Source organism: Anarhichas minor, unplaced genomic scaffold (genome assembly GCF_050575085.1).
Source record: "Anarhichas minor isolate MPS153535 unplaced genomic scaffold, ASM5057508v1 ptg000033l, whole genome shotgun sequence".
NCBI classification, from domain to species: domain Eukaryota; kingdom Metazoa; phylum Chordata; class Actinopteri; order Perciformes; family Anarhichadidae; genus Anarhichas; species Anarhichas minor.
Window position 1 is genome coordinate 2,622,406 of NW_027466479.1, and position 6,000 is coordinate 2,628,405.

At 44.6% G+C, this 6,000-nt stretch overlaps 1 protein-coding gene across 2 annotated transcripts in view; it reads right to left on the minus strand.

Moving 5' to 3' along the window:
- The window catches only part of gatad2b (GATA zinc finger domain containing 2B), a 50,352-nt gene extending 44,833 nt beyond the window's left edge, over positions 1-5,519 (minus strand). For both annotated transcript variants that reach the window (XM_076106063.1, XM_076106062.1), the window contains exon 1: positions 5,423-5,519. The gene's annotated coding sequence lies outside the window, so the exon portion shown is untranslated. The remainder of the gene's footprint in view (positions 1-5,422) is intronic.
- Positions 5,520-6,000: the final 481 nt, after the last annotated feature.

Genomic DNA, 6,000 nt, shown 5'->3' on the forward strand with positions numbered 1-6,000 from the left:
TTTAGCAGCCAGTAGTCAATCAAAGGTAAAGTAGGGGCGTGTCTTTACGCAAGGCATACTGGGTCGCCAGCATGGGGCTGTGAAGAGCACAAGCTCCACCCTCCCAATATGCTAGCAACTGCTCAACATTCACTCATCAAGTTGACTTTTGACATTGTGGAGGCAGAGATGGAGCAGACGCGATAGAGCAGAACGTAGTAATGATCACGTTTGGGACCAAATGGCAGTCTGGAGCCCTGCTTATAATACATAATGGTAACAATTGATGGCAAGAAGTTCTTTTTATTACAGGTAAGTAATTAATTTCCTTATCATTTGAATTGTGTATTTTTATGCAAATAATTTGTAAAGACGACAATAACAAAGGAAACTCTTTTGAACTTTTGAGAGTTTACACACTGGCTTCGGGGTTGGTTGAAATTGCTTTTCGGGAAAATCCATTTCAGTGGTAAAATTATTTTTAAAAAGTTAGTCTGGAGCCTTCCAGTTCTTAGAAGGAAGCAGCATTGACAGAAATCTGAATGGGCAGGTCACACTTTTAAAGAGTGGGAATTGGCAAAGAAGCCAGTGGTGGCAGCTTTTTCTGTCTTTGGAGCGAGCATTGAGCGGTACTGCGTGGAGCAGCTTTGGGCAGGGGGACTTCTTCACTCACTGCCCTGTGGCAGCTAGCTTCAGAGACCACGGTGAAGACATCATTCAGGTTGTTCTGCTGCAATCCAGTGTCTCCAGTTTTAACTGAAGGAGCCACTAGCCTGTCGTGTTGAAAGGCTATCACTTGTTGTGTGTAACCAATCAGATAGTGCTGTGGGCGGGGCATTGAGCAAAGCTACAGAGAGCGAGATTAAACTAATTAATTTGATCTGCGATTGGATAATAAAATAATCGAAGAGAAAGTTCCCCACCCCAAACTACATGACCTGATGTTTAATAGTACCTGTCCTGGCATTAAAGATCAATTTATCCAAAGATTATTATTATATTGATTATTGAAATGATATGCAACTATGTGTGGTCGAGTCAAAGGCCACACAAGGCCACCACCTGCATTTGGCCGATGGCGGGTGCTATCTTGTGTCTTCACACTTCTGTAACTGTACTCAACACCATTACCATGGCCTCCTCGGTGAGGAAGAACTTATAAAGATACAGCGTCTCAGAATGTCAATGTCTAGTGTTAAGACTATGGATGATTGAAGACAGTTGAACAGTATACACGGTTTTGAAAAAGGATAAGATGAGGAGTTGATAAGAGATACAGGTTCTGTCTTTATATCCAGACACAGTACCCACTCAACATGTACGAGTAGGGAAGTTTTCCCTTGTTCTTACTGTCCCAGACACTACCAGGCAACGATGGAATAGTCCCCAGTGATTATCGTTGAGTAGAACGCCCATCCCTACTCCACACCACTGACTTTAAAATGGTATTTTCTCTTTTCGTATGCTATATCATTGAGAGTACTGATGGTATTTTTCTATTTAAATGAATTTGATATTCATGCACATTTCAAATTGTACAGGCCTCTTTCACTCAGGGCTTTGCAATTTGATTTGCCACCATTCACTTTAAAATAAAACAAATCAACAAAAATCATACACCAAACCAGCCGGTGAGATCTTGGATTTTTCAGCTTGGCAAGATTTAGGTTCTGCTATTGGAACACTTAACTCTTCTTCTTTTGGGCCGTAGCCATCTCAACATGTAATTCAATGGTCCACATTGGAGAAATGCAAGAGTTTCAAATGCTCGACACAAACTAGGTCGCACAACATGTCATGTGACCTTGATTGTGTAAAAGGTTTTCTGAATGGCTACCGTCATGGCCTCCACCTGGCTGCCTCCCACTGCCGACCCGATCTCTCCAACTGCCTTTTGAGTATCGTAGTGTCAACACACCTTCCAGACAGCCATCGTGTTGCGCTGGGTTGTTCACATGTGTAAAGAATATAAAAAAGAGAGCTTGAGAGAAGACTTTAGACTTTGGCTACCTTCACATGTCCACGCAGCCGAGCGATCACTGCATGCAGTGCGCAGGATTTTTGGATTGTCAGAATCTGACCCTGGACAGGAGGTTCCAGGTGCTGTTGGATGATCTGACAAAGCTTGGTTATAAGCATACAGAGGCCTTAACTTGATGCCCACTGTGACCGTTTTGTAATACACAGAAACATAGAATCAGTAAAAATAAAAAAAATAAAACAGAGTTTCGCTGTGCCTTGTTTACATAGCCAGACCGGCCACGTGTGCCTTTTAGTGCATGAAAGCGTGCCCCGCTCACAGCGGCTACAGATGACATCGTCGCAGAAGCGTAGCGCCCACCCTCCCAGGTAAACACTGTAAGCTCTGTCAGCACTGTTGACATTGTTTGCACAATTAGTGCTTTCAGCACTATTAGCTGCTAGCCACCAATTCAGCCGTCACCATATCGAGGGCTGTGAATAGATGCTCTGAAATTTGAACACAGCACATTTAAAGTCTTGATGAGACGAGGACGCGTCTCATCTGTTTTCCTGTGGTACGGTGAGCACTCTTGCACCGCGTTTGTCTAGCGATGATTTTCAACCACTGTGCTGAGAGATCGTCAGGTGTGCCGTGGGGAGATGTCCAATTTCACTTAAATATTATTTAGTTGCTGCTAGTAATTTGCCATTGTTGAGCGTCTGAGCCTGCCATAAAGTGGCTGGCTAAGTAATAAATTCTCTTCCATGCCAGTGGGTGGCAGTAGGTAGCACAATAATTAGCTCGTTAATTTAAAACAGTAGAATTAAATGATGCGCGGGAGAGGTTGAGGTGACAAGATGAACAGCGATGGAGAAATATTTGAAAAGGAAGAATGCAGACTGAACTGGTCCCTGGACAACATTCTGACCCAGATGAAGAGCCTCGTATGAGTGGTGGTCAAAATTAAGAACAAACAGTGAGCTCGAGGAAATACAGCGAAAGTTATCCTTCATTTGGATTTACGTTCACCGGGGATCTGCACCGACTCCGTTATGCTTGGTGTGTGTGAAAGCTCTCCAACAGCGCCATGGTCCCGAGCAAGCTCAACGTCCTCTCCACACCAAACACCCGTCACTTCACAACAAGGACACGGACTATTTTGTTTGCCTGCGTACACAAACTGAGAAACTGGTAACTTTAATTTTGCAACTTTTTTGGTTGTTGGTGTGACACGGGATCTCTTTAATGTAAAATATGTACCGCGGCTCAGAAAAGGTTGAAAAACCCTGATCTGGCATATAAGTTGAAGTATAGTAATAATGTCCCGTCTGATAAGGATGTTTTTTAAATGTAACTGCCATTGTTGTTTGTATAGTCATTATATATGAAGATCAGCTACTTTAAGTCCAATAGGAAAAATTACATCAGCTGATTCCAGTGAAAACATTTTTTAAGTATAGACTACAATATTTCTGACATTTAGAAACAGTGTCTCAAGTGCCTATTGTGTCCACCACGAACACGTTTATATTTCAACGGCCAATGTCCCCTTGAGCACACATCTGTGAGCAGTATTCTTCAATAAAAAGACTACAGGATTCCTTATTAAAGTATCTCTTAATGTTGTACGTGTTTATTTCTTAAAATGAATATCAGCTTATTTATCATTATCCCAATTATCAATATGTGGGATGTGGTAGCTCTACAACACAGAAATCAAAAAGGAGCACAGCCAGCTTAAAATAGCTTCACAAGCTATTCCGGTGTCCTGGTACATAGGTTATGAACTAAATCAATCATAATCGCCATTGTTTCAAAATGGACCAGTTAAATTATGATTAAAAACATCAAACCCTAATTGCACTGCATATTCATAAACAGTTACAGCACAATACTCTTGAGGTGATAACAGTATGGCAGCTTTCATCTGTATGCTACCGGGGCTGCCATGGGACTGAGCTGGGAATAGGAAGGGGAAGGACTCCATCATTGAGAATACTACAGTTCATTCACACTCTTCAACAGCAGGGACCTTTCATTCATACACATCCACTTCCACAATGTGAGTGGAGGGCTGAGTGTATCAAGGTCTGCCAACTTTCACACAGAACCAAAGGCTGTGGGGCTACTTTACTTGCACACTCAGATGAAGATGTGTGAAGTGAGCACAATGCCCTAATTCAAAGTCTCTGATGTAAAGCACTTGTAGTTGCCTTGTTGTGGAAAGATACAAATAATGCTCACCTACAGAGGAGACAGGACCAGCAGCAAGCAGCTGGTAGAAAGTGATCTACTGCTGAGGACAGTGAAGGGGTGCAGGTTTCCTGTTAAAGCAACGACAGCCACGTTCCTGCTGTCTCTCAACTTCTCATTTCAGCACACAGCCTTCCTGGGACTCTGGGCTTTCATTATCTACAGCTGGTGTACATGACATAACTACACTACATCTTATCTGGGACTTTAAATGAGCCATATGTTGCACATTTCTTGTAACATTTTGTAGTGGAGGAACACCTCTCTTTACCTCATGTAACCACTGTCAATGGTCAGAGACAGCCCATCACAAAGACTACACATAGCAGTCATAAGTGCCTCCATCTGCATGTGACTCATGTAAATCACAAGGAGCAGTGTAGCAACAGAGGAGAGACCCGTTCTGGCAAACAGACCCGAGAGATCCTGTATACTGCAGAATAATAGGCAGCACACATTAAATATTGATTCCCGTTTGGTCTCTAACGTCATGTAGACATCTACCTCCGTTAATCCGCCGCTCAGCACACAGCCAGCCGCTCGGCCTCAGTACAGCCTTGCCCTTACAGTAAAATGTTGTTCTGCTGTCAGGCGCCAGGCAGCCATTTAGGTGCATATGGAGCCAGTTGAGTAAATGGCTGATGCATTTCGGATTTTTCTACCTAATTGCTGAGAGCCATCAGCGACCCCGGCCTCCTCCTCGCGCGTTTTAATCCGCCACTTCCGACTGTTTTGCTTCAATAAAACCGTTCTAAGGTCTCGTCTGATCCCGGTGCTCTTTAAAAAGAGCGTTAACAAGTATGTGGAGGACCCTGGCTCTTTCTCCAGTCTCAGTTAACCCCTAGAGACTCTGGATCAAACAATGAAACGGATTGGAGGCATTCCGCACAACGTTTCCATCACAATGCAATCACAATATCTCCGTTAACAGTTCGGTTATCACCAACAAACAAACAGTCGGGTAGGATTTAGATATGCAACGATGTTTCTGCTGCGACTCCAGACATTTAAATGGATATGAACAGTTCGAGGCGACGGCTACTGGTCGCCAACATGTCAGCCCGCATCAATAAATAGCAAAGCAAAGCCGCTCTATTGTCTATCGGCATATCCTCCGGCAGGAAACCGACACAACAACTAGCCGTCCTACCGCGACATGAATCCCGCCGCTGCCATTTCAAAACATCTCCCGCCGGAGCCGGGCCTCGCACACATCCTCGGACTCACCTGTGTCTCCTTTTCGCCTCAATGTGTACCGTCTCCGGGTTCACGGTCCGGTCCTGACGCGCTGCAGCGGCTCCTCACCACCAGTCCCCGGCACCGGTAGGCAGCACTGAGCTGCTGATTGGGCCTCGGCAGACGCTCACCCCCTCGCTGCAGCCAGACGGACTGCTCATTGGTCAGGCAGACACTCCGTGACGGCTAGACAGACAGCTCAATGGCTGCTCGTTTCTCCAGCAGATCCAGACAGACAGCTGATTGGTCCTCTGGCACTTTCCGCTGAAGCACTGAGACAGCGGATTGGTCACTTATTTCCGCGGTGAAGTCAGAGAGAGATCTGATTGGTTCGTAGTAGTGTTGTTGTCTGGGTCTGGATGGAAAGCCATGTTATCTGAAATGGGGCTAAAGAAACAATGTGTTCGTTTACATTCACTAACGTAACCAGGTTTTCATAAGCGTTCAACATGAATACGTGGACGTAGGTTAACACCCGGTGTCCTTGACTGGAGTCAACGATCAAGAGAAAGCTGCTTGCTACATTTTAAAACCTACCGGGGTCATATGCACGCGTACACGTGCATAAC